The sequence below is a fragment of the Desmodus rotundus genome, chromosome 1, assembly GCF_022682495.2.
Source record: "Desmodus rotundus isolate HL8 chromosome 1, HLdesRot8A.1, whole genome shotgun sequence".
NCBI lineage: Eukaryota > Metazoa > Chordata > Mammalia > Chiroptera > Phyllostomidae > Desmodus > Desmodus rotundus.
Window position 1 is genome coordinate 73,005,095 of NC_071387.1, and position 26,407 is coordinate 73,031,501.

Here is a 26,407-nt window from a genome sequence, read left to right on the forward strand (position 1 = left end):
AATGGCCCCCCTTTTCTCTGCAAGGGAAGCTCATAGCATCTAGCTGTTGTTATAAGGAAAATAATTAACCTTATCAAGAAAGGTAGACATGACCATCGGCCTTTCAACAGAATTGCAGAGCAGTGCTCAGGGCATGGCCCTGGTCCCACAAAGCCTGGAATTTGCTGTCTGTGCCTCCACAGGGTCCTGATGGCAGCTGTCTGGTAAGAGACTCTCTGTAATGGGATCACCTGGGACTCCCAGGGCAAGATAAGAGAGATGGTACATGGCTGGCAGTTGGCAGAGGCAGAATCTGCCTCCCCAGGGCCTGGCCCTGACACCAGCTTTTCTTCAAAAACAAAGTGGTAACGTATCAAATGAACCCAGGGAGAGACTTGGCCACAGCTTGGCAGCTGACTGTCTGAGCAACAGATGCTGGGATTTGGGGGGAGGGGGAGGTAAAGCTGGGGAGGAGGTAGAAGACAGCCCCTCAGAGAGTTTATGGGCTGATTCCTCTGCCGAAGAGGGGCCAGTGAAAACCCCTGCTGCAGGCTGGACAAGGGTCTGGTGTCTCCTAAGAAACTCAAGTCCCAAAGGCAATAGAATCCCCTCTAAGACAAATATGTTCCCGTCAGAAGGGGAGTCCTTTAACCACACAGTAACAGTGCCAGCAGGCTGACAGATGCTGCCTCCGCAGCCCGCCTGTGAAGTAGGCTTCCCTACTCCCTTGTCACAGATAGACGGCACTGAGGCTCTGCAGCATGGGTTCGCTTGCTCCAGGCCACTTAGCTAGGGGCAGGGCTGGGGTTTGGACCAAGTCAGCTTGCCTCTAAAACCCAAAAGATCGGGCTGTGTGGCTCTCTCTGCCAGGGATAGAGGCATAGCTCAACTGCTAAGCACAATGAGGCATCTAAAGGGTACTTACTGTTTGGTGGCACGAAAACACAACTTAAGAAAAGAAAAGGGAGAGAAGGGTGAAAAATGACCACACCCTAGGGAGCCACAGAAGTGAGGTGATGGAGGTCACCTAATACAATCTGCAGTCCTTATGGAGAAATGTGTTTCCTCTGTCAATGCCTTAAAACCATAGGTCTGAGACAAAGAGTAAAAGCCAACATTTACGGAGTACTTACTATGCTCTAGGAACTGTGGCAACTGCTTTACATGGATTACCTGATCGAATCCTTAAACAACCCTTGAAGATAAACACTATTACTGTTCTCATCTCACAGATGAGAAAACAGACTAGCATCTCTACCTCTGATAAGCTCTGAGCTCTTGGCTCTGCCCTCTATTCCACATCTGGTATCTCGCCTTGACTTTGGCCTTGACCTTGGTTTGCTGTGCCTCTCCCCTTTAGGCTATGGCTGGGAATCATCTTTAGAGTAGTTGAGAGGAGTTGGTTTTGAAGTCTGAGACCTTCTTTAAAATCCTAGCTCTGCAACTTACTAGTTGTCTAGGCAAATCACTTCAGCCCTCTACTTCATTATGGAGAAAACATTTACTCAGCAGTGTTCTTATCTGTACTATGCCTGGCACTGAGTGGAAACTTTGGGACTAAGTTCTATTTTTGTTATTTTCCACCTGAACTCCTTGGGCAGGGAGGACCTCAGGCTCAGAACCTCTTTGCTGTGGCTGCTAAGTTGGGCCTGAGTCTTCTATCATTGCCTCCCTTACTTGTAATTCATTCTTCAAAAGGGAACATTGCAAATGACTCAAGTGAGGACATGCTCAGCATGCACCATAGTCACCCCAGGCCAGCTCTGGAAGCTGAGAAGTCCTAGGCAGGGAGTCTTAGGGAGCCTAGGTTCACTGCTATGCCCGAGATAAAATCTCAGCTCACAGAACATGAGGTTAAGAATAAGAAAGTTAAATGACATTTGGGAAATTCTCGAAAATTATTGATGGTTCAGGGACTAATTATATAGTTTGTATACCTTCTTAACCCTTTTCTCCCCTTCTCTTCTGTCTTCCAGGCATTCAGATTTGTGTGTATGCATGTGTATATATGTGTATATATGGGTATGTGTGTGTGTTTTCAATAAATCTTCTCCAGAAGGTGGGAGGTGGAGGAGTTCACCCCTGGATGTAGAGAACCTGATGGTCACCCCTGTGTGGACTCTGAAACCCTCACCCTGTATAACTGGCCTCATCGTAGCAAGACAGGGTGACTCAGCCGTGCTGATCTACTCCCTTCCCCGACAGGTTCCAGAGGTGCCAGACCACAAACATTGAATGTCATGAGAGGTTTCTGTCTCATGGTGCCGCTAAGAAGTACCCAATCTCCATTATGCAGCCATGGAAAAGTGAACATCGGGTAATGCCTGATATGTGCGTTTTCGACGTCCTTTTGTCCTTGAATTACCCTGAGCAGTGGCATTATTATTAGTTTTTTGATGTAACTGAGTCTTAGCTCAGTTAAAAAATGTGCTCCTGGCCCCACAGCTAAAAGGAAGCTCTAAAACGCAGGCTCTTCCTTCCATGACCTGATGCTACAGGCTCCATGCAGCAGCGAACTCCCTGCTCAGATGGCCATTTTTGACCTGCACTGAGTTCAGTGCCTGGCTTGTAGAAGAAGCTTCAATAATGTCTGTTTGTTTGTTTTAATTGAATATAGTCCAGCAGTAGGAAGAATAAAAGGCTAGTAAATCATTTCAAATGGACACTGGGCTAGTTACAAATGGCAGCCTGAAGCTGAGGGGACTGCGATGTCCGGGTGTGAGGCCATTGGTGTGGCCCCCATGGCACTACAGACCTAACCAGGGCCACCTCCAGCCCCCTCCTTCTGTCAAGGACATAGGACACTGTGGACCTTCCACATTAGCAATGTTTCAAAAATCGCTAATCCTAGGAGAACGATGGTTAAAATAAGAAGGTTATGAGGTCGAGTATATTTGCAAAAATACTTCTTTCATAGAGGTTTACAGTATTCCTAAACATAGTAAAGGGCCCAAGTATTCCTGTAGGAAAAAGTCCTCTGTAACTCTGGAACCTCCTTCCCCCCATTATAACTACTGATTTAAAACACAGAATCTGTGATCAGACATCTCAGGTTTCATTTCTGGCTCTACTATCTATTAACAATATAGCCAGTGCAAATGGTGTAGTGTCTCTAAGCCTGTTTCCCCATCTCCAAAGAAACAGGGATGTTAATGTCATCTGTAGCTCAGGAGGTTGATGTGAAGATTAAATACATGCATATAAAAGGCTTTGATAATGTGTTGCAGATAGTAAGCTCTCTTTTGTGAACTTTTAGTTTTAGTATCTCATGGAGATGAAATGTTCTTTGTAACATATGTTGGAATTAAATTCCTCTGGCATATTTATTTTCAGGACCGTGGTCTTGGTATTAATGCATCAATTCTGAACTTGCAAAGAACTTAGTGTGGTGGGTACTCAATTAAGCATGGGGTTATATTCTGCCTTGAATTACTTTCTATAAGTTTCTCACACGTATGTCTTGTATTACTTCAAGTTCCCTGAATAAAGGAACAGTTTATTCTTCTTTTCTACCTTTAAAAGCACCTGGCACAGGGCTAGGTAGGGAATATACATCCATCAAAATTGAATCATAAAAGAGTAGTGATCTTATTTAGTTAAGATGTGAATCCATCATCTCCCATTTAGGGGAGGGAAAAAAGACTACAGCAGAAATGATAGCTTTCTGCCAGGGCCTGGGGATGGTCCTGGCATGGTCCTGGCACGGAAGGCTGCACACTGCTTTTGGTGTGAAGAGAGGAGAGCTCTGTGGTAAGAACATTTTAATCTAGCTTAGGGTGTGGGAAGAAAGAAATCTGAAACTCTTTTCTTTTTAATCATTAAATCTTCCCTTTTTCACCTTTCAATGTAGTTTTTCAAATGCAATAGTTAATTTTGTCTTATACTCAATTAGAAAGTTAATGCCAGACAATATTAACCAGCAGTCTTAATAGGTTGCATGTTTGAAGAATGTGGAGTTAAACTTTGACTAGTCTTGTAATAACCCAGACAAACCATCCGATACTAATCCCAGACAGATATGTACCGATGACACAGAAAACAATGTTTGATCAGAAGGTCTCTTTGTAAGCACGAACTGATCTCTGAGCATCCCCTTTCTCCATCGTACCCTGAGCTGCATCCTGTGACTCTCAGATTCAAGTAAGGAAATTTTAGACTCTAAGAAGTTGGCTCAAGATGAGAAAATGTGTTCAGATGAGTGTCACACAAAGGGGTGATGATGGCTAGCTGATAACAAGGTGACAACAAGGATGACCTTGAACCTGGATTGCTTTGGGTCATGGGATGGAGCTTGGTCTTTGCAAATGGGTCAGTACTGAAATGAATAAGTGAACCTAAAACAGGGCCAGGCTGAGCTCAGATTCCACAGTGACCCAAGGCAAGAGGCCTGGGCAGAAGTCAGAATACCAAACCAATCACTCGTATGAGGTTTCAGCAGGAATTTGCTCAACAATGAGACCCCAGGCAGGACTACCATCTGTGGGGTGATTGGGCCAAGGAGGAGGCAGACTAGAGAGTTGAGGTGAAGCCAATCAAGGAGGTGAGTCTGCGGGGCCCAGAGTCTCTTTCGAAGGCCTGACAAGGCAGCCCCACCGCTGTCCTGCTGCTGCTCATGAAGACTTGGTGCTCAGCCGGGAACCAGCATCTGACAGAGCCCTGCAGAGTTTATGAATGTGTCTAACCACAGCTTTCTGATCGCCAAGCCACAATCAGGGTGAGAGCTAAATCGAGCATGGAATATAATAATTTTGGGGGCCCCATGCTGATTTGCCTTTCATCTCTGACTTAGTAAATCTCCTTTCTCCCAAACAAAAAGAATTCCATAAAAATTCCAGTAATTTCTGAGCTTCAGTCCATTTTCTTTCTTTCTGTTTTGCTCCCTCTCTTCCCCCAAAGCCCTCAATGCCCCATTCTGAGCATCCCTGAAAGAAAGGTGTGTAATGGCTTGTATTTTCTGTTATCCTGTGCAGAAGCCACAAAAGGAAAAGCCCCTCTGATAAAGCAGAAATATTTTGGATGAGAGTGCTACAGACTGGAGACAAAGTTCCCAAAGTCTGCTGCAGCTCGTTCTGTTTTCCTGGTTTTCTCTCTTTTCTTCTGAAGAGAAAACCCAATGCTGGGGGATGAGACTGGTCTGGTCCTGCTGGGTGGAACCTGGGCTGTGGAGGTGTGGAGAGTAAAGGCTAAAACGTTGTCTGCAGGGACACGAGAGTGCTTTCCCCAAACAGCCCAGGTCCACAGCAGCTGCGAGATATTCCACCTTGTCCACCCAGTAATGCCTCCTTTTTCTGAAGAGCTCAGCTCAGAGGCTGACCTCATTCCCAGACTCAGGCTCCCTGGTGTCTCCTATTTGCTCCTGAAACTTCCCTGAGCACAGATCCCAGGTGGTAATTCATACTCTCTGTGGAACTGAGGTCTGCCCTCAGCACTGTACAGCACGGGAGGGCAGCGCTGTGTTCGGGCTCCACACAGGTGGATCCGTCGTGCCCAGCACAGAGCCTGGAGCAGGGTGTGTGTGTAATAAATACTTATGGATTGCTGGGTTCAGAGATGAGCTCTTAGGCCATTTGCTTACTCTGAAATGAAAGCTCAGAAAGGCCAAGGGGTTACTGGCTCAGGATTCACTGAGTCAGTTTGGGTTCCAAAGGGATCTAAATTAGAGTCTGTCTGATTCCAGGGCCTCTGTAGCTACCATTTGGCCAGGAAACCAAACAGGGCTCTCCCAGCTCCTTTCACGTCACTCAATCCTGCTGGCAGAATTGAGGAAGCAGAACTTGGAAAGGACAAAGGTGGAAAAGGGAGGTTTGGTTACTTCCCCAAATGTATGTGTCATTGGGGTTGAGGACAGTGGTTAAGCATCTGGCTCTGGAGCCAATTATACTTGGGTTCTTATTCCAGCTGTGGAACTTCCGTGCCACTGGCCCTTGAGGACATTTGCACACTTCTAAAAGGCTCAATTACCTTACCTAAGGAACAAGGATCATACTCCCCAGCTATGGGGAGATTGTAAGCATTAAACAGGAAGCACAGTGTCAGCAGGCACTCCGAAGGCCTTCAGTAACAGGCAGTGATGTTACTATTATTCTAAAGAGGGCTCTTCCTCATCAAAGCCCATGGTGGGGGTGGGGCAAATGAAACAGGACAGGTGAGGCTGCCTTTCTCCACAGGGCAGGCTCTTTTCCGGGAAGTAGATGTGGAGCCAATGTGATATACAGAAACATCCCTTGAGCTGTCCAAGCAGTTTCCACATGACACAAGCTGAAACCTAAGGAAGGTCCTGGTCAACCCGTTGGGGACCCCTGATGGCATGTCAGTTTACAACAATCAAAAATGCCCATATTTCTTCTTAAAAATGTTACTCATGTCGGATGTCATTTGTTATGTCCCTTTTGTCTTTGGAGCCCAGCAGCAGGAGTGCATGTGTGAAAATCCCTCCACAAGTCATAAAAGTCACTCATTCTGAAGAGCTCATGAATAAAAACAACATCCCACCCACATGGGAAAAGAAAACAGTCCTCTGGCAGTGTGGCTGAGAACAGAACATTTCCAAAATACTTGCAAAATAAAATGCAACTGGATCACAAGGAAAAAAAATAGCTAATAACACAGATCGGTTTCTTAAAAATACACATTCCCCCCTCCCCCTTAGTTTACTGTGCTGCCTGCTCCATGTACATTCTCCTGCCTTCTGTAAAATGTGTGCGTGTTTATTTAAGGGAGCCTCCTGCTCTTGCTGATTCCTCCAAACAGATGTTTTGTGTTATCTCAGGGCACTCCTCAAGAAAGTGTCTGTTCATCATGCCAAGGAAAACAACCCTGTGTAGCAAGACTTTGTTCCTCTGCCTAGAAAAAAGTCCCCAAACAAGCCAACAGCTGCAAATGGTTAGAAATAAAATGACTACCACTCTGTTCTCCAACCCCCTCTACCCTGCCCCAGCGCCCCCTGTGTTACCCTCCGACCTATTGTCAGTGGCTGGAGCAAAAGAAAGAAAAATAGACTAGCATGTGATGATGTGTTCTGAACAGATTGTTAATTCTTTCAGACATGCCATTTGCTGGCAGAGGAAGCACTGTTTCAGCCATCAAAAGGACCGACTGTAAATACAGTGTGCCTGTTGTCACACTTCCCTTTTCTTCCTCGAGGCTACTTCTGGGCAACAGAGCCTGCTCCTTATCTGCACCCCCACCTCCAGGATGGCTGCCTCACCCTCTGCTGTCCTCGCATGGAAGGTGGAGGTAGATCAAGATCCACAAAAACCTGAGAAAGGTCTTCATTCATTATGGATTGACAGTAAGAGCTGAATGAGAGAGAGCTAGCTGAGAACATGATGTTAAAAGGCTTATTGGTACTGGAAAGTTAGGCCGGACTGGTACTTTGATCAGAATTTGAAAATGACTTAGCCTCCTCATCATGGATGATGTATTGTGAATATCTTAACCAACACAACTTTTCTTTATTTACCAGCGGACTATTTCTTCCATTATCTGAAGGGAATTAATACCAAATCATGTCTGAATAGTTTCTAAAAGTCTTATCTGAACAGTTTCTAATCTATACACTCCTCTCCAACCCCGCAGCCCCTTCCCTAGCTCAAGCTGCCATCACCTCCTTCCTGGTTTGCTGTACTGCCCCCTTAACTGAGCTCCCGTCCTCTGTTCTTGGATTTCTCCAACCTCCACCTGGCAGGTTGAGGATCTTCCTATGTGCACATCTAACCAGGACATTTGTCTTTCTGCATAGAATTCTAAAGCAGCTTCTTACTGTTTCAAGATAAAACCAGAGTGATTTAACCAGACAGGAAAGACGCTCTATGGTTTCATACATGTGTGTGTCTCCATCATCACCCCGGAGCCCTCCCAACTTGCATATAATACTCCAGTCCACCAGAGCTAAGATCCTCTCGCTGGCTCACTTCTGGATCAAATGAGAACTGAACTCACCGACTAAGTGTGTACAGTAGTGCCCGTTATCTACAGATATCTTCCAAGATCCCCCAGGGGATGCTTAAAACCTTGAGTAGTACCAAACCCTGTATATACTGTTTTTTCCTATGCATACATACCTATAATAAAGATCAATTTATAAGGCACAGTAAGAGATTAACAATGATAGGTACTAATAAAATAGAACAATGACAATAATATACTCTGACAAAAGTTACGTAAATGTGATCTCTCTCTGGGACAATTGATCTGATAACTGAGATGGCTACCGGGTGACCAACAGGCAAGGAGCATGCGGAGTGTGGATTTGCTGGGGGAAGAGGTGGTTCGCGTGCCAGTCAGGGCAGAGTGGGCAACAGGAGATTTCATCATGCTACTCAGAATGATGCACGCTTTAAAACTTACAAAATGTTTACTTCTGGGATTTTCCATTTAATATTTTCGTACCCCAGTCGATGGCAGGTACCTGCAATGGTGGAAAGGGAAACTGCCGATAAAGGGTGGGGGGACTACTTCATGTGTAATTTACACTTGAACACGATCTGAGCCAGGACTCACATATTCAAGTGCAGTAACGTAATCTGGGTGTAACACGGTGCCGACTGTGACAACCTGGAGAATGCTTTCTGCAGGAAAGGACAGAGCCTCTCAGCCTTTGCTGACTGCTGTTGAGCAGGAACAAGGGTCCAGGATTGCTGGGCCTTCTGGTCTTTCAAGACAGTCCAGAAGCCTAGATTCTAATGTCAAATCTCTTCCTACTTAAATGTTGGTACTTCAAAAATATTAAAGAAAAATTTTAAAACATTTTATTTATTAACATTATTTATCTTTATGCATAGTTAACTCAGCCAGGAAAAGTTGACTCTCCACAGCTGAATTTTTGAAGATGTTGACTCTCCACATCTTCAGAAATTCAGCTGAAGATGACAGCTGAATTTTAATTGAAAAATTAAATTTTTAATAAAAAAATTAAAATTTAAAAAAACAAGGCAATTAAAAAACATCCTGGCAGCAGTGTACACAAACAACATCCAGATCTTGGTTTCTATACTTTCTTCAGTAAAGGGAATCACGGCCCCTTGGAGGATGGCTGCTGCAAGGGCTGGGGCAGGAAATACACAACTTGGCCTGGAACACCCGGCAGCGCCAGAAAGAAAGGAGACGAGGCCTCCTTCCCCGTCCCTGGCCGTGGGGTATGCTAGGGGGACTTGTTCCCAAAGACTGCAGGATGGAAAGGGAGGCAGGGAGAATATAATGGAGAAAACCAGTGACCGAGGTCAACAACATCAATGACAAGTCATGTTCATGGCTATGCCTTTGATATCATGTGTTGAAAATGTTACTTCACCTCCGTGGTCTTCTTCCCATAAATCCATAACCCAAATCAAACCATGAGAAAAACATTAAATAAACCCAAATTGAGGGATATCCTAAAATATGTCTGACAAGTACTCCCCCAAATTGTCAAAGTCATCAAAAACAAGGAGAGTATGAGAAGACATAGCCCAGAAAAGCCTAAGGAGGTATGACGACTACAGGTAATGTGGTGTCCTAGATGGAATCCAGGGACAGAAAAGGGGCATCGGGGAAAACCTGGTAAGATCTGAATACTGTGTGGAATTTAGTTAATAGTAATGTACTGATGGCAATTCCTTAGTTATGATGAATGTATTATAAGTGTAAATATAAATGTAATGTAAGACGTTACCAACATGGGAATCCAGCATGGGTGAGGGATACATGGGAACTCCATGTATTATCTTTTCAACTTTTGGGTAAATCTAAAAGTATTCTAAATAAAAAGTTTATTTATATTAAAAAGAACCACTCTGTGGGTCAAAAATATTTGATCAGGCCCAGGGGCCATGAGTTTGTATCCTTTGGTTTATGCACTGACATTTCTATGTTTACTGATGAAACTCTCTGATCAGGACTGGCTCCATAATTTGCAGAGCCCCTCATTCAAAACTAATTAAGAATTTCAAGATGGTGACAGCAGAGTATTAAACCAAGCACAGGGCTCCTCTTAGGGCAGGTCTGTGGGACGCTACACGTTCCACACCTGGGAAGCTGGCCTTCTACTTGTCCAGCTAGGAGTTGCCCCTGCTAGATAAAAATCCCACTATACACTCTTCATTTGTTCATTAACCAATTTAAATAACTAGCAAACACTTATTTATTTTGGAATGTGCTAGACACAAGAGATTCAGCAATAAACAAAGGAGTTAAATTGGACTGGTAAATCATAAGATCACCTTACATGTAAGTGAACTTGGTGGGCACTGAAAGTTGGCCCTCAGACTCTCCCGGGTACAGACATCCCTGAGGTTTGTCCCCTTGCTCTCTTCATTTTCCCTTTTCCTCCCATCTCAACTGTCACACTGGCTTACCACAATGAGGTTTCTGAAGAAATGTGTTTTTAAAATTCTAATATTAAATGTGTAAAAGCATTATGGGGCTCATTTTATAACATTTGCAAGGGAGTTTCAATTACATTGGCTCCTAAGAGAAACTTCACATTTCCTGAGCACCTAATGGCACCAGATATTAAAATATCATTCATTATCCAAAACAATCCCAGGAGTTGTCTTCTGTGTGCATTTGTGTGAGTGTGTGTTCCTGCGGTCCCAGTACACCCCCTCCCCTCTCTGGCTCTGCAGATGAGAAATGGGAAGCTAAGGGAGGTGGAGTCACTCGCCCAGTGATCTAGGCAATAGATGGCAAGCTGAAATTTTAACCTAGATCAGTCCCCCTCTAAGGCAAACATTTTTCTACCCTCTGCCTCTCAAACACCAAGACAGTTGCTTCAAAGTCACTTTTAAAATGAACCTAATCTTCAAGAAAGTACCTCGCAGTACAGACATACCTCAGAGATATTGTGGGTTCAGTTCCAGCCCACCTTAATAAAGGGAGTATTGCAATAAAGGGAGTTGTAATCTTTTTGCCGGCGGAGGGGCTTGCCATCGGTTTGTAAAAAACCCAACACCTATGAAGTGCAGTAAAGTGAAACATGACATAGAGAGGTATGCCTGTAAACTGTTTTAGAAATCCTCAACTGAAATAAATTACTGTGAGACCATTAGCCAATTTTAAGGTTCCTGATGAAATGGGACTTTTGAGAAGTATCTGAGAGTTTGGGAAATTTTCTTTTGGAATTTGGTGGAAGTGGGTGGGAAGAGGAGTGAGAAGGCACAGGTGACTAAAGCAATTACCTCTCTACAACTTCAGATTCTAAAGCAGAGGTGAGGGCTGCAGGCCAGTGTCTGCCAGCAGCTGTGTTTTCTTCAGACTACACAGTATTTCTGAAATGATGCCAACATTTACACATTGGGAACTATAATTCAAAGATCAAGAATTCTGACTTCTCTTGGAAAAACTCAGGAGACCTGGCACAACTGGACTGAAATTTGCTCCTGGCAACAGTTAAGTGATGTCTGCTCCCTGCAAATGGGAGATGCTATATTCACCTGGGCAGCCCCATTCATTTCATTCGTTTATTTGGCAGCTTGGATCCTTTAAAGAAGATGTTGGGAGTGGCTGTAAATTTGATTGTAGTCAATGGTAGGCACTCTGGTTAGGTGCCCTTCCTTGGGACAGGGCTTCTGCCCCTCAGGGAGAACATGCCACTCCAAAGTGGTGCCCACTGACCTGCTACCTGCTCCTCTAGACTAGGCCATCAGTCCCAGCTGCTGTGGAAGCAGGCGGTTTTATTTTATAAGACCAAATAAGGCTTGGTTGCATAGAAAACACCTACCGGAAAACCATCACCCTAGTAACACTATCCCTGAATATGCAATACTCTCAGATTCTTTCTTCCTTCCAAGCTCCTCTGAGCATTGTAGTGGGAAAGTCCTCCTCCCAGTGCTCCATTTGACAAAATGTGCAGAAGGCTACATTGGCTTGTTTTCTGAAGGCAACCCCAGGGGGGGCATTGACAGACAGACCCCAGGGGTGATGAAGGAAAATGGACTCCGTGTTTTGCAACACAGGAGTTTTCTCCCTATGTCTTTTGTTGTTGTTGTTGTTAACATGCATTGGGGGTCTTCAGCTTGACTTTCTACCACCTGCATATTTGCACAGTATACATGGACATTGCTAAACCCCCTTTAGTATGGCATGATTAGTCTATTCTATACTAACTAACTACATTGATGTCTCGGTGATGTCACACAGAAGAACAGTGGACCAGCTGTACTCACTGGAGAAGGGAACAAAAGCCCCAGAGGCCTCTAGGAGCTCCAGGGACCAACCTGCAGAGTGCGTGTGCCCCGCCCAGCACCACCTCTGCTGGGTTCCTACAAAGGTTCTCACACTTCTTGGGCCCAAAGGAATTAACACACTCTGGGACAGTAATTAGCAATTTTTAAGTGTTTTCTAGTTCTCTGAAAAAAACTTCTGACTTGTAAACCTATGGTTTGTATTTCATACAAGTATTTGGGAATATATATTTATGAAAGTAAGTGACTGCCTAAATTCTTTTGGTCTAATCATAAAAGAAATGTTCAAAAAATTATAAAATGCTCATAAGTATAAATATCACTATCACTCATAATCCCACCAAGAAATAACCACTGATAATATTTTGGGAGGCTGCCTTCTAGTATTTTTACTTTGCACATACATGTTGTATATAGTCTTTTGAAAGTAAGATTAGAATCAGCCCTGGTAGGGTGGATCAGTTGGGTAGAACACTGTGCCATACACCAAAAGGTTGCAGGTTCGATTTCCTGTCAGAGCGTACCGAGGCTGCAGGTTCAATCCCCAGTTGGGACACATACAGAAGGCAACCCATTAATATTTCTCTCTCTCTCTCTTCTCCCCCACCTTCCTCTTTCTCTAAAATCAATAAACATATCCTCAGGTGAGGATTTTAAATATATGTTCAGGTTTTTACCCTCCTTTTGGCATTTAACATAATATCATGAATATTAATATTCTTTGAACAATAAATTGTCATAGGCCCATTACACAGTTTAAAAATTATCAATACAAAATAACATTTGGCTAACTCTCCTCGAGCATATCTTTGGCAGTTAAGTTAGTCTCTGACAATTTTTCTTGGTTAGAGTCTTAGGAGTGTGTTGAATCCCATAGTTTATATAAATAGTTATGCTCATTTTGCACTTTATTCCACAGTAGATTTGTTTGTTTTATGGAGAATATGAACATTTCCCTAAGTCTTGAACAAAATGCATGGGCTTTCTTTACCCTGCAGCATTTGTGCCCACCTCCCCCACAACACACACCCAGAGTGAACGCCCCAGCTGGAGGAGCACTGGCATTGGACTCAAGGCCTAAAGCTGTAAACAGCAATTAGCAGACTTCCTTTGAGTTTAGCAGAGGCTCTCAACCCTGGCTGCACATTCGAATTATCTGGGGAGCATACATTACATACGTAAAAGCATTTGCAATGTCCCACACTAGAGCAAGTGAATCTGAAATTCTCCAGATGATTCTAAAGTGCAGCCCTAGTGGGAAACAGTAGGCTACAGCAGGGATTCTTACAGTATGGTCCAGGATCAGCAGTGCCAGCAATATCTGGGAACTTGTTACAAATGCAAATTCCACACTTCAACCCAGAGGAGCTGAATCTCACTCTTTGCGACTGGGACCCAGCAGTCTGTGTTATGGTGCCCTCAGATAATCCTGATCTGTGCTAAAGTGGAAAGATCACTGGCCTAGAATATTCCTTTGTGCCTAATCCTGGCTCAAGGATTAGCCTGCTTAACCAAGCAGGGAGGCTTGTTGAAGATTCACAGAATCTTTTGTCACATAGATTCAAGTTCAAGTCTCCTGTCTGCCACTTACTAGCCAGGTGATCCTGGCAACTGAATTAGCTTCTCTGAGGCTCAGTTTCACCAGCAGGGCATGCGGGTGACATTAACAGTACTTAACCTCACTGGGCTATTATGAGGATTAAATGGAAAAAAATCCAAAAAGTATTTACCAACATAGGCAGGGCTTGATAAATATTTGCTATTATCATTACCCATCAGAGATACCACAGTTATTGGTCAGGAGATCAAAAAGGAAGTCTCTAAAGAGGAAAAAGCTCACTGAGCTGGTGGCTTGAACATCCAAAACAGATGTTTGTTTTCTGACTTTTCTCTAGTACAGACTTGAGTCTAGATTCTACCTCCTCCTGTTGGCATGAACAGATGAGTCTCCCAGGATGAGAAAATAAATCATTCTCCCAGGAGCTGTCTTCAGACTGTGAAAGTGCTGAAAATACATGACTGGAGACACAGGCTTGGTCCTTTGGGTCAGAAAACTGCCAGGGGTAAGAGGAGGGGGGCCTGGACAGAGGCCCTGCTGACACCTAGACCAATGACCCCAAACAGGGGCCAGAAGAAGCACCTGGATACTTGTTCAACCACAGATTGCTGGGCTGCACCTGAGTATCAGCATGTTTGGAGGTGAGGGGGGTTCCAAGGTTTTGCATTTCTAATAAGTTCCCAGGTGATGCTCACAGAGCTGATTGATCAGACCACACTTTCTATGCTAAATTGAAACTTCATGCAACACTGAACTGCAGCCTGTAGAAGTTTAAGAAAGGAAGTAATATTCTCCAAGAATTTCATACTTCTATAAAGTTCAAATTCCACATTTGCCTTAGAACAGGACTGGCCACCTTCACAGATATGCTGACAGCCATGTTTTCATTTGAACCCCAGGTCCTGTGCAGGGGATTGGAGAGGGGGTGTGAGGGGCAGCTGTGGCCCTCCATCTGCTGTTGCAGGTGAGAAGTCAGTCATTCCCAATGGCACCTCCTCCTTCCAAGAACCTGACACATATCAATCATTTGGTATACAACTGTTTGTATGCACTATGCCATCTCATCTCTCCTGCAATCCTATGAGGTGTTGAGAGCTAGGAAAGAGGGCTAGACAATTATAAGCATTGCTAAGCAGAAAACCTCTTGAAGGTCACTAGAATGGATAAGGAAGAGAAACAAATCGTCATCCGAAATAAGCTTATCAACAGGAGACGGACAGATAGTTCCTCCTGAACCCAGAGCAAAACTCCTCCAGAGCTCAGAGCTATGCAGAGATAACAGCAACTCCCGCTTTTGTAACTTGCTTGCTTGCTTCTCACGGTATAAAAGAGCTAGCCTGTGAGCGTTCGGCGCGGCTCTTCTGAGCACCGTGTCTCCGGGACACATCGAGAGTCCGCCCCTGCGCAGGTTAAAAGAGTTGGCCATTAAAGTAACATCTCTGTAAACGTCCTGAAAGTCTCCGAACATCTGTTTCTTGCGTCAGTGGGTGCAACATGAGGTAGGTATTACAGTCAAGTCCTCACTTAACATTATTGATAGGTTCTTGGAAACTGCAACTTTAAATGAAACAACATATAAGGAAACCAGTTTTACCACAGGCTAATTGATATACAGAAATATGCTGTAAGAACTGAACTCTTGTTTATATCAATTAGTCTGTGGTAAAATTGGTTAAAGTTGCAGTGTCTAAGAACCTATCAATGACATTAAGTGGGGATTTACTGTGCTTGTATCTCAGTTTTATAGATGTTTTTCTGTCAGTTTTACAGACGAAGGAACTGAAGCTCAGAGAGATTAATTTTTCTGGAGACACGTGGTAATAAGGATCTTCAGAAATCAGATTGTGAAGAGTCCTTGGTTCAAGACCAAAAATACCATGTGCATGGTCTGATTCCAACCCTGAGTCTGAGCTGAGGTGGGCTGAGGTAATGGGGGTGGACTCAGCATCTGGGCCTGGGTAAGAGGGGCAAAGCCCATATTCCTCACCTGTCCTCCAGCAAGTTCTGGTCTTAGTATTTGGACAAAATGAACAGGAGGGACAGTTGGCCCTGACTCCATCCAGTTCTTTGCTCATTACCCTCAAGGATGTGGCTAGGATGATGACATCTACCCCCAGTCCCAGGTCCAAAAGGACACAGCCAGGGATTAGTCCCCAAAGCATCAGAGGTCATCTTAGGTGAATGACCATGGGTTGAGGGCTGCGGATTTGGTGTGCCAGTGTCTGTTTCCCTCTCACCTGCTGGCTTATTCTTCAGCTTTCTGGTTCACTTTCCCAGCCCTGGCCAGCCCTGATGCACTCCCTGACCCAGAACCCCACTGGGGGTTGGGGACCATATACATCTTTATATTGTATTATATGTCTTGGCAAGGACAGAGCCTGGGTATGTGACTAATGTCACAAGAGAAAATGAGGTCTTATCATGTCAGGAGGCTAGGAGAAGACTGGAAAGATAGAGTTCAAATATTGAAAGGTTGTCATTTGGAGGATGAAAGGGAGAAAAAAACAGCAAGCTACTGTCCAGGGCCAAAAGCTAACAAGCACTGCAATGGAATTCAAGCCCATTTCTTCCTGACTTAAGTTTGTTCTCTTTCCTCTACTCTATTCCTCCTCCTTATAGTCAGAGGCAGACCTTCCTTCTTTATGTCAAATTTCATATTGCCAGAAGTATCCAAGAGTGGGATGTATTGACTCAGGTGGTAGAGAGCTCCTCATACAAGGAGGTGCCCAAATAGAGGCCCCTTGCTAGTGTTGTGGGAGAGGGGATCCAAGAAAGAGAAGGTGATTTCCATCACTGGCTGCACATTACAATCACCTACATTGTTTGTTACAGGACAGATTTCCAGGCCCCGCTCTGATTCCTGGGTCACAGGTACAGCTTGGGAACAGTGAATTTTTAAAAGAAACTTCAGGGATTCTAAGGCAGACTTTGAGAAGCACTGGGGTCTCTTCAACTCTGAGGTTCTATGACTAGAGAGACTCTGGCGTAAGAGAGGGCAGCCATGCGGTGCCACTGCAGGTGTAACAGTGACAATACTAGCTAACTGTGGAGTGGTTACTCTGGGCCAGACCGGTGCATTACCTTACTAAGTCCTCAAAACAACCTCATGAGGCAGGCTCACTGTCATTCCCATTTCACAGATGAGGAATTAGGCAGAAGAAGATTAAGTTCCCTGCCCCAGGTCACACCACAAGGAGTTAGAGGAGTGGGGCTGTGAGCCCAAGCAGGCTGGCAATTGATCTTCACTCCCAGCCACATAGGAAGTGAAGGTACCAAATGAGACCTGACCCAAGGCAGATTCTGAATAAAACCCACCAGCAAGACCCGGGGTGGTGAGGTGGTGGCTGACGGACCCAGCAGTCCTACATTTGCATGTGGATGACTAGATAACCGGGAAGAACAACTGGGGAGTGAGACAGACCATGAAACCCAGGGTTCCAGCGCAGGCAAATAAAGCCTCAAAACCTCTGGCTGTAAAAATCTATTGGGGTTGCCGGCAGTGGGAGAAATTCCCAGCCTCACAGGAGAGTTTGCTGGAGAGACCTACAAGGTCCTGGAACATACACAAGCCCACCCACCCACGAATCAGCACCAAAAGGGCCCAATTTGCTTGTGGATAGTGGGGGAAGTGACTGAAAGCCGGCCGAGAGCCAAGCAAGTGGCATTGTTCCCTCTCTGACCACCCCCCCCTACATGTAGTGTCACAACAGTGACCTGGGTTGCCCTGCCCTGCTGAATACCCAAGGCCCCACCCCTCACAATGTAACAGGTGCGCCAAAACAAAAAAAATATGTCCCAAATGAAAGAACAGGTCAAAGCCCCCAGAATAGAACTAAGCAATGAAGAGATAGCCAGCCTATCAGATGCAGAGTTCAAAACACTGGTAATCAGGATGCTCACAGAAATGGCTGAGTATGGTCACAAAATGGATGAAAAAGTGAAAGCTGTGCCAAATCAAATAAAGGAAAATGTACAGGGAACCAACAATGAAGGGAAGGAAACCGGGACTCAAATCAATGATTTGGACTAGAAGGAAGATATACAGATTCAATCAGAACAGAATGAAGAAACAAGAATTCAGAAAAATGAGGAGAGGCTTAGGAACCTCCAGGACAACTTTAAACATTTCAACATTAGAATCATAGGGGTGCCAGAAGGAGAAGAGGAATAGAAGAGGAAGAGCAAGAAACTGAAAACTTATTTGAAAAAATAATGAAGGAGAACTTCCCCAATCTGGCAAAGGAAATAGACTTCCAGGAAGTCCAGGAAGCTCAGAGAGTCCCAAAGAAGTTGGACCCAAGGAGGAACACACGAAGGCACATCATAATTACATTACCCAAGATGAAACAGAGGGAGAGAATCTTAGAAGCAGTAGGAGAAAAGGACATGGTTACCTACAAAGGTAACCTACACAGTTCCCAGAAGACTATCAGCTGATTTCTCAAAAAGAAACCCTGCAGACAAAAAAGGGGCTGGAAAGAAATATTCTAAGTCATGAAAGGCAAGGACCTACCTCCAAGATTCCTCTATCCAGCAAAGCTATCATTTGGAATGGAAGGGCAGATAAAGTGCTTCCCAGATAAGGTCAAGTTAAAGGAGTTCATTATCACCAAGTCTTACTCTATGAAATGTTAAAGGGTCTTATATAAGAAAAAGAAGATGATCAAAAATATGAACAGTAGCCCTGGCTGGTCTAGCTCAGTGGTTTGAGTACAGGCCTGTGAACCACAGGGTCAGTGGTTTGATTCCCAGTCAGGGTACATACCTGGGTTGTGGGCCAGGTCCCCATTTGGGGTGGTGTGCAAGAGGCAACCACACCTTGATGTTTCTCTACCTCTCTTTCTCCCTCCCTTCTCCTCTCTCTAAAAATAATAAATAAAATCTTTTAAAAATATATGAACAGTAAAATGACAACAAACTCAAGACTATCAACAACTGAACCTAAAGAATAAAAACAAACTAAGCAAGCAACTAGAACAGGTACAGAATCACAGAAATGGAGATCACATGGAGGGTTATCAGCAGGGAGGGGGAAGAGGGAGAATGGGGGAAAAGGTAGAGGGAATAAGATGCATAAATGGAAGGTACAAAATAGACAGGGGGAGGCTAAGAATAGTATAAGAAATGGAGAGGCCAAAGAACTTATATGTATGACCCATGGACAGGAACTAAACAGGGGGAATGTGGGTGGGAGATGAGGTGTGGGGCAGAGGAGAATAAAGGGGAAAAATAATGGAACAACTATAATAGCATAATCAATAAAATATATTAAAAAAATAAACTAAAACCCACCAGGAGTTAATCTCCCAAGTAAAAAAACTGGTCAGTACAGGAAGCACCAAGAGAGTGTGATAGGCAGACCTCGAAATGACTCTAAGAAATGAAAAGTTGTAAAGCTCTCAGGCAGAAAGTCTAGACATCTCTTTGGTAAATGTAATGCATTCAGTTTTTAAAATTTAAACTTTTCAGTATGGCACAAAGTGCACCCAGGTAATTCCTACTGCCATTTCCTCATTTAAAAACAAAACAAAATTTGCTCCTTAAAAATGGAATGTTCAATAAAACGGCATTGAGTATATTGACACAACGGTTAAAACATTAACTGCAGTGAAACTCCTGATATGCTAATTCAACAGAACCCACCCATGGCTTTCTGGGAAAAGCTAGGTCACCCCTCTACCCTGCAAGGTATGTCCTAATCTTCACTCACCACGTGGTGTACAGGCAACCACCAGGAGTGCAACTTGAGCTCAGAGCCCTTCTCAACCAAATATGTTCTTACTTTTCCTCTCTCTGGGCAAATCTCAAAGTCTTCACAGGACCCAGCACAGGAAAGGAGATGGGATCTCTACACTACTGAGGGCTGAAGCCACTGGGGGGCTTCCCATGCTAAGCTAACCCTCTCATTAAAGTCAACTTGGGGGTAAACAGGTGGAGGAGCACAGGTGGTCCGTTCTCTGACAGCCATGCCCCTGCCTGCAGCACTGCAAATCACCCCTATTCTTGCTTCCAGCCCAGAGCTTTTAACCTATTCTGGCTATTTAATTGTCCTCTCTCTCAAATTTGCTAACTCCCTGTGAAATTGGTTAGAACAGAAGAGAGTCAAAACAGCCGCAAAGGGATGAACGTGTTAGAGACGCCTGGGGTTTTCATGCTGTCTAAGGAAGCTCAAATTAACCTGGGAGAGGGAAGAGGCAGAACCAATGTCACCCTGGAGACCCAGAAATTACCTGAAAAATACCAGTTCACAACTTTTCACCAGGCAAACAAACTGTGAACTTCAGAGGTAATGGGGGTGGACTCAGTGGGATCACCCTCTCTAGGTGTCAGGCACCTCAGCTGACAAACAAGAGGCTTGGCTGAGACAGGTGTGTCCCAAACTCCTCATGCAGGTGCTGAGGTACTGCTGAGCTAGTGGGAGGAGCAGAGATCTCTTCTTCTACCTACCTCTCCACGTTGATATTTGAGCTCTAGGTAGGATTTCACTTGACAAAATTAAAGTTTGAAAACTCCTGGCCTGGGTGATTTCTAAGGTTTCTTCCAGACCTCACATTCTACCATTTTGACACTATTTCTCACAGAGATAGACAGCTGTCACCTCTTGGTGTTGCCGTCCCACCCATGCCCATCTGAGGACTGCTAAAGGGTTAACCACTCTTCTCTGAAGTCCCTGGGGCTACAAGTCTGTCTCTGCTCAATGACTGAGAAGCGGCCTCCAAATTCTGCACAGTGAGATCAGGCCGGACCCTCAGTGGCCCTGGCACCCTGCCATGTGTCTGTGCAAACCAAGCAAGCTGCAGATGGCAGGCGTCTGAGTGGAATGGCTACTTCTGGCATCAAACCCCAGGCGGGCCCCTCATGGTACTGCCTAATTTGTGATGGAACCAAAGATGTTTTCCTTTCAGGTATTGCCCCAAGCATGTGTGAAAATAACACAAAATTGAAGAGAGGTGGACATAGCTTGAGAGCAGTGGGTGTTTTCTAGTGTGATGCCTTGAGATCCGAAAGCCCTGGGTTCATAACTCTGGCTCCCTCACGTTCTAGTTACGTGTCCTCAAGCACATCATTTCAACTTCTGAGCTTCTGCTTTCGCATAGGTGACACGGGCAATGAGGTAACACTGTGCATAGACAGCTTGGCACAGTGTCTGGCACTATAAATATTATTATTTGTTACTGTTGCTATACTGCATAGTAGGTTAACACCTGTACTGACTTAAAATGATGAATAATAAATAAAAGGAGCCAAAAAGTTAAGGGGCTGAAAGTGACCCAGCCACATAGACACCCACTGCTTCAGATATCAAATCCATTCTCTCTCTGCAAGGGTTTCTCTGCCTAAAGTCCAGGTTCCCCAAAACAAACTAAGCAGATTCAAATGTTCCCCGTCATTCCCAGGCCCTGACTCACTCTTCGCACTCAGAAGCCAGAAAGTATGTTCATTGTTCAGAAGATCAAGGCCAACCATCCCCCAAGTCCCCACCCTTTCTCTCATGCCTTAGGGCAGAAAAAACACCTAATAAATCAAAGCACATTATGAGTTCCTTCACGCTGACTCATGCACATGGCTCCTCACCTCCCACCTGGCCTGAGGAAAGACAAGACCAAGTATTCCCCGGACGATGCCCTCCCAGGACACAATAAAAACCTGACAAATGTGAACCTATAGTAATAGCTGGTTCTCCAGTGTGCCATGAGAGATGGCAGGAGAGTCAGGGGTCAGTCCCAATGTTATTCACTACAGAGCAGAGCTAGCAGACATGGGGTGCTTCCTGTTGTTTCTCCAGAGCTGTGAAATCAGCCCCCCCACTGACCCCTCCGCCACCGCAATCCTATTCAAAGCCCTCCAACAACATCATGAACTTGCAGGATGTGGTGCTATGTGGTCTTTATGTGTTAAACATACAAACAATTAAAACCTTATTAAACAAGAAGGTACTGAGAGAGAATACACTGAATAATAAGATAATAAGAGGTAGCAACCGGACAGAGAGAACAGATATGGACGAGAAGAAAATGTTCATCAGTATAGGCCTACTATGTGCCAGGCACTATTCAGATACTTTACAGGAAAGGCGGGAAGGTGAAGTAGTAAGAGTGGGTATCTGGGATGCAGCCTGCCTCAGTTTACATCCTGGTACATGGTCACTTGGACGAGTTTTGTAACCTCTCTGTGCCTCCATCAACGTAATAACAGAACCTCACCTACAGGACTTGAGGAGGATAAAACAAATTTATACATGTTGGCGCTCTCACAACAGAGCCTGGCACATAGGAAATGCTACAGAAGAACTTGCTATTATTCATAAGGTTTCTCATTTAATCTCTCCACATCATTTTTATCTTTATGAGGTGGGTAGGGTCCAAGTTTTATAGTTGGAGAAACTGGGATACAATAATATGTCTAGGGTTGCATGGGTAGTAAGTGGAGTTTTGGGAATTCAAACTCAGGCTCAAATGATTCCAAAACAAGTAACATGGATTTAGGAAGGTTACCGGAGAAAAGACCAGACGACCTGTCAAAGGGGTTGAACCAAGGGGCTGTGGGTGGCTCCAGAGTCAAGTCTGGAGGGACGTGGATGTGGCTGTGGAAGGGGACTTATCTGAGGACGCAGAGTATTTTTCTTTCAAATGAGGACAGAGCAACTCTATAAAACTTACTAGCTGGTACCTTATGAATCTACACAGATCCTGCCTGCTTCAGTGCTAGACGCCTGCTTTCTTCACTTGTTAGTTAGACTTACTCCACCCATGAGAGGCACAGTGGGCATCTCATCGTAGCTCTGATTACCCTTACTTACTACTCTATGTTGGTGTGAGTGAGGTTCACTTTTCATGTATTGTCTAGCATTCCCTAAAGTTTGCTCCCACATGGCTAGATGTTACTGAAAAAAAAAAATTTAAGGGTATCTAGGGTAAATAAAATGTTGTTTATTCTAGTCCTTTCCAAGAAATTTCCTAGTGTGTGTATAAGAATAATAAAAAAGGCTGTGAAAAATTCTACAGAAAATAAATCTGTTTACTTTTAATGCGATGTTTCCTAAACCTACTTGGTCATAGAACCCTTTTCTATATAACTAGAAACTTTGGGAATATTGAAATTCCCTGAATAAATCTGACTTCCATGCAAGTAAGGGATTATTACTTCCACTTTCCAGATGAGAAAATAGAAAGTCATCCATTTGGTGGAGAAGCCACCTCTACATGCCTGTCAGCCTTTACAATAAGAATACAGTGGTACCCCAGTACTCGTCAGCTTCAGAACTTGTCAAGCCTAGTAATCATCACATTTTGATGAGAAAAAATGTTTCAGCACTTGGTGCTTGTTCGCTACTCATCACACGTGCTAGAACTTGAATGAGTCACGCCGCTGCCCCGCAAGAGAAAATGCTTCATCAATCCTCACTTGCTCACCACTCACTGGAATGAATTAACAAGCACTGAATTAACAACTACTATACTTGCATTTCCAAAACACTGTGCTAGAAAAGCCACTATCCCAGGAACTGTCTTTGCTTTTCATTTTTAAAACTTATAGGTAAAATTAAGTATCAGAAGAATTAAGTGACATGGCCAAAATCACTGAGCTAGCTAGTAGGAGTGGAACAGAGAGTGGGTGTAACTAACTTAAAAACCTATAAACACAGAAGCAAGCTACTATCCTTTGTCATGAATGATTTGAGTGCACACCTGTCTGAGCTTAGAAACAGGCCAGCAGCTGACCTCTGATGACACTGAGGCTTGGTTCCAATCATCATGACAACTAGCTGGCACACACTTCATGGGGCTAATGAAAATAAACCTGGTCATTTGGCAAGTAGACTCAGTCTCATTAACACAACTGTTCTGCAGTGGCTCATATTCTTCCATAGGAAACAATAGTGGAGGCGGACGTGTGTTAGGATGGGAACACACCCACAGCAACGCTCACTCCATCAACACCTCCCTCCAGCATTTCCCTGGCACAATAAGCGTTGGACAGAAGCATCCCTGAGGCCTGCCAAATGCCCCTAGCAGCCTCCCACAACCCACTCTGGCTGTTCTGAAAACTAAATAGACCAGTCTTTCTGGCCACATTGCACCAGCCTGTACCTAGGAAGGGGAGCTTGGGTGAGAGAGGGAATGTGAGCCTGGTCTTCGGCCAGCAGCACCCCCAGCCTCTAGCTAACCCTGCCAGGGACTCAGATCATGTATCTTAAGATTCATAGGTCGGCCTGGCTGTCCCTGTCCCGGGAGGTGGGATGAGTGTCTGGATACCACCATGAGCAGAGATAGGCATCTTGCCCTAGAAATTAGCATCCAGCACAAACTGTTTACTGTGCACAATCCTGCCCCAGGACAGGAAGCAGGAGAGCAAGAGGAAGAAAGGGAGAAAAAGGAGAGTGCAGAATATGTTTCTCTGAAGGTGTTTTCTAGCGGAGTACTCCCCCAAATTCATAAAACATATGTTTTAAGGCAAAATAGGGCATGCAAAAGAATGGACTATTTTTCCGCAATTCAGGTCAACTCAATTAAAAATATATTCAGCACTTCCACAGTGTCAGGTCCTGTGCTAGGCACTGTGAGACAGTGTCAGCCTAATAAAGGTGGGACTGAGGAATGGTTTAGAAACTGTATTCTGCAGGCACTACATATGTGCCTAAGGGGCCGCGCGTGGTGGGGCATGAGGGCGCGAGAGGCTGAGCGCGGGGTGCCCTCCTGCCCTCTCTCTAACCCTCTCCCCACCAGCTTAAGAAGGTCTGCTTTGATCTCTTCTCTGGTTCCTTGCAGTGAGAACTGTTGGGAGGCTCAATGTCTTGATGTTTAGAAATCCCTTGGGAATATTCGAAGGTCCTTTCTGAAGGACTGGTCAAGGAACATGACTCTTATTAAGTGTGCAAAGACACATGCCAATATTGACTGTCCTAATGGGTTCTGGCAGAGAATACACACTTAACTTACAGTTAATTGTTTGCTAACAGCTTTTGAGCACGCCCAAGTGCGGGCCCAGCCTGGCACAGCCCCAGGCATCTATGTGCTCCCTTTGACAGCTTGCTGTGGCAGCTGCTGGGACAGGCCCTGGAGCAGCACGTTGAGGTTTGGAGACTTCTGGTGCCAACCATTACAGTGACGGGTGCCTCCGGGCCTTCTGCACAGGAATTAAGAAGGTTCTCAGATGCTTTTCCCAGAGACATTACAGGGTGGTTTTAACCTCACAAGCTCTGGACACCTGGAATGCCGTACAGACCTGCGCAGTCCAAACTACCGCTGCTTTTCTTTTGGGGTGTGGTGTTCATGGGTGGGAGGCAGCACACAGAAGACACTGGGTGCCCAAGAATGAAGGAGAAGTGCAAGTCCTGGCCCCACTGCTGCCACACTTGTGACCTGGTACAGGCGACCCCTCTCTTTAAGCCTGTATTTTCTCATCTATAAATCAGAGGGCAGTGATTGTGCCTACTGCATGGGGTGAAGGGGTGAAATTATGAATACAGGTGATGAGCCTGTTAGGTAAGTACCTGATATCTCTTAGCCACTTTTAGCATTATCATTACCACATCTGAGAGGAACGGCTCCACAAAGCCCACGGAAATGTCCCGTCACAGCAACAACCATTTGATGCTCTGGGTCTGGAAGGAAGGCTCATCAGAATGAAAATCTATAGCAGATGGAAGGAACTGCTGTGCTGATGGTAATTTTCTATCTTCTCAAGAACATCGTGAAAAAAAATTTATTATAGATGCTAGAATGCATAAATGCAAGAAACTTCCCTCCTTAGAGAAATCAGATGGAAGCTCTTTTAAAATAAATTTCAAAATCTATAAATATAAAACAGGGTCAGGTGTAGCCCTCTCTCAGTGGCCATCACACTCCTAATGGCCCGTAAGGCCCAGATGGACAGAGTTTCACTCATGTTTTATTAGCTACAGGAATTTCATTGCAAAACAAGTTTTGAAGAAAAATGTCATGAGCTTATCTTTCCTGGTTCCAAGGCAGCAAAGAATCAGCTCATGACTGAGGTTCTATCCATCATCTACCCACATTTCCCTCTGCAGTCCACTTGCTCCTGGAGCGGTTCTGGGAAGGAGTGTGAGTGTTCATCCTAGTAAGTCACGTGCACTCAGCATACCTGTGATATCACAGCTGCCTGCATTTGCCACAGTCATGAAAATGTTCCTATCGGCTTCTCCATGCCATCTGGAAGAGGCAGCAAAATGTGGCAGAGTCGCTTCTGGGTACCAAAAATAAAGTTACATGCCTGTAAAGGGAATCCCTGTGACTTAACAAAATCTATGACCTCAGTGATGTGTTAACAACAACAAAAAGTTAGATGCCTCTCTTAAACAGAAGGAAAGGGGAGAAGTGGATAAATAAATGAATACTTGCATAAAATATTTATCATCTGTGGGAATCCCAATTTCTAAAATACTTTGGAGTGTGGGAATTTTCTAGTGAAGAGATTTTATAAATTTCTAAGTGTAATTAAGGATTAAAGGTTATGCATCTTAGCAGGCAGATTATTTCATACCCCCCTCTCCCATTCTCTCCCATCAGATGCCCTCCTCCTTTGGAAACAGTAAAGTTATGAGGATGGACTGTGGTGGTGGTTGGGAGGGGTGGGTGGTACAGATTGCCTGGGTCTGAACCCAGCTGTTATTTAACTACCTGTTGAGCTTGGGCAAATCTCTATAGCTCAGTTTCTCATCTGTAAAATGGGGTTAATACTAATACTA

The 26,407-nt window shown here is 44.6% G+C and overlaps 1 protein-coding gene and 1 long non-coding RNA gene across 5 annotated transcripts in view; one reads left to right on the forward strand and one right to left on the reverse strand.

The window, feature by feature from the left end:
• The window catches only part of MOB3B (MOB kinase activator 3B), a 184,070-nt gene that overhangs the window by 36,899 nt on the left and 120,764 nt on the right, over window positions 1-26,407 (reverse strand). The gene's annotated exons all lie outside the window — the stretch shown is intronic.
• On the forward strand, window positions 110-8,814 carry LOC128781002 (uncharacterized). The gene is made up of 3 exons (XR_008426924.1): window positions 110-203; window positions 2,185-2,296; window positions 7,023-8,814. It is a non-coding gene; the product is annotated as an uncharacterized lncRNA (long non-coding RNA).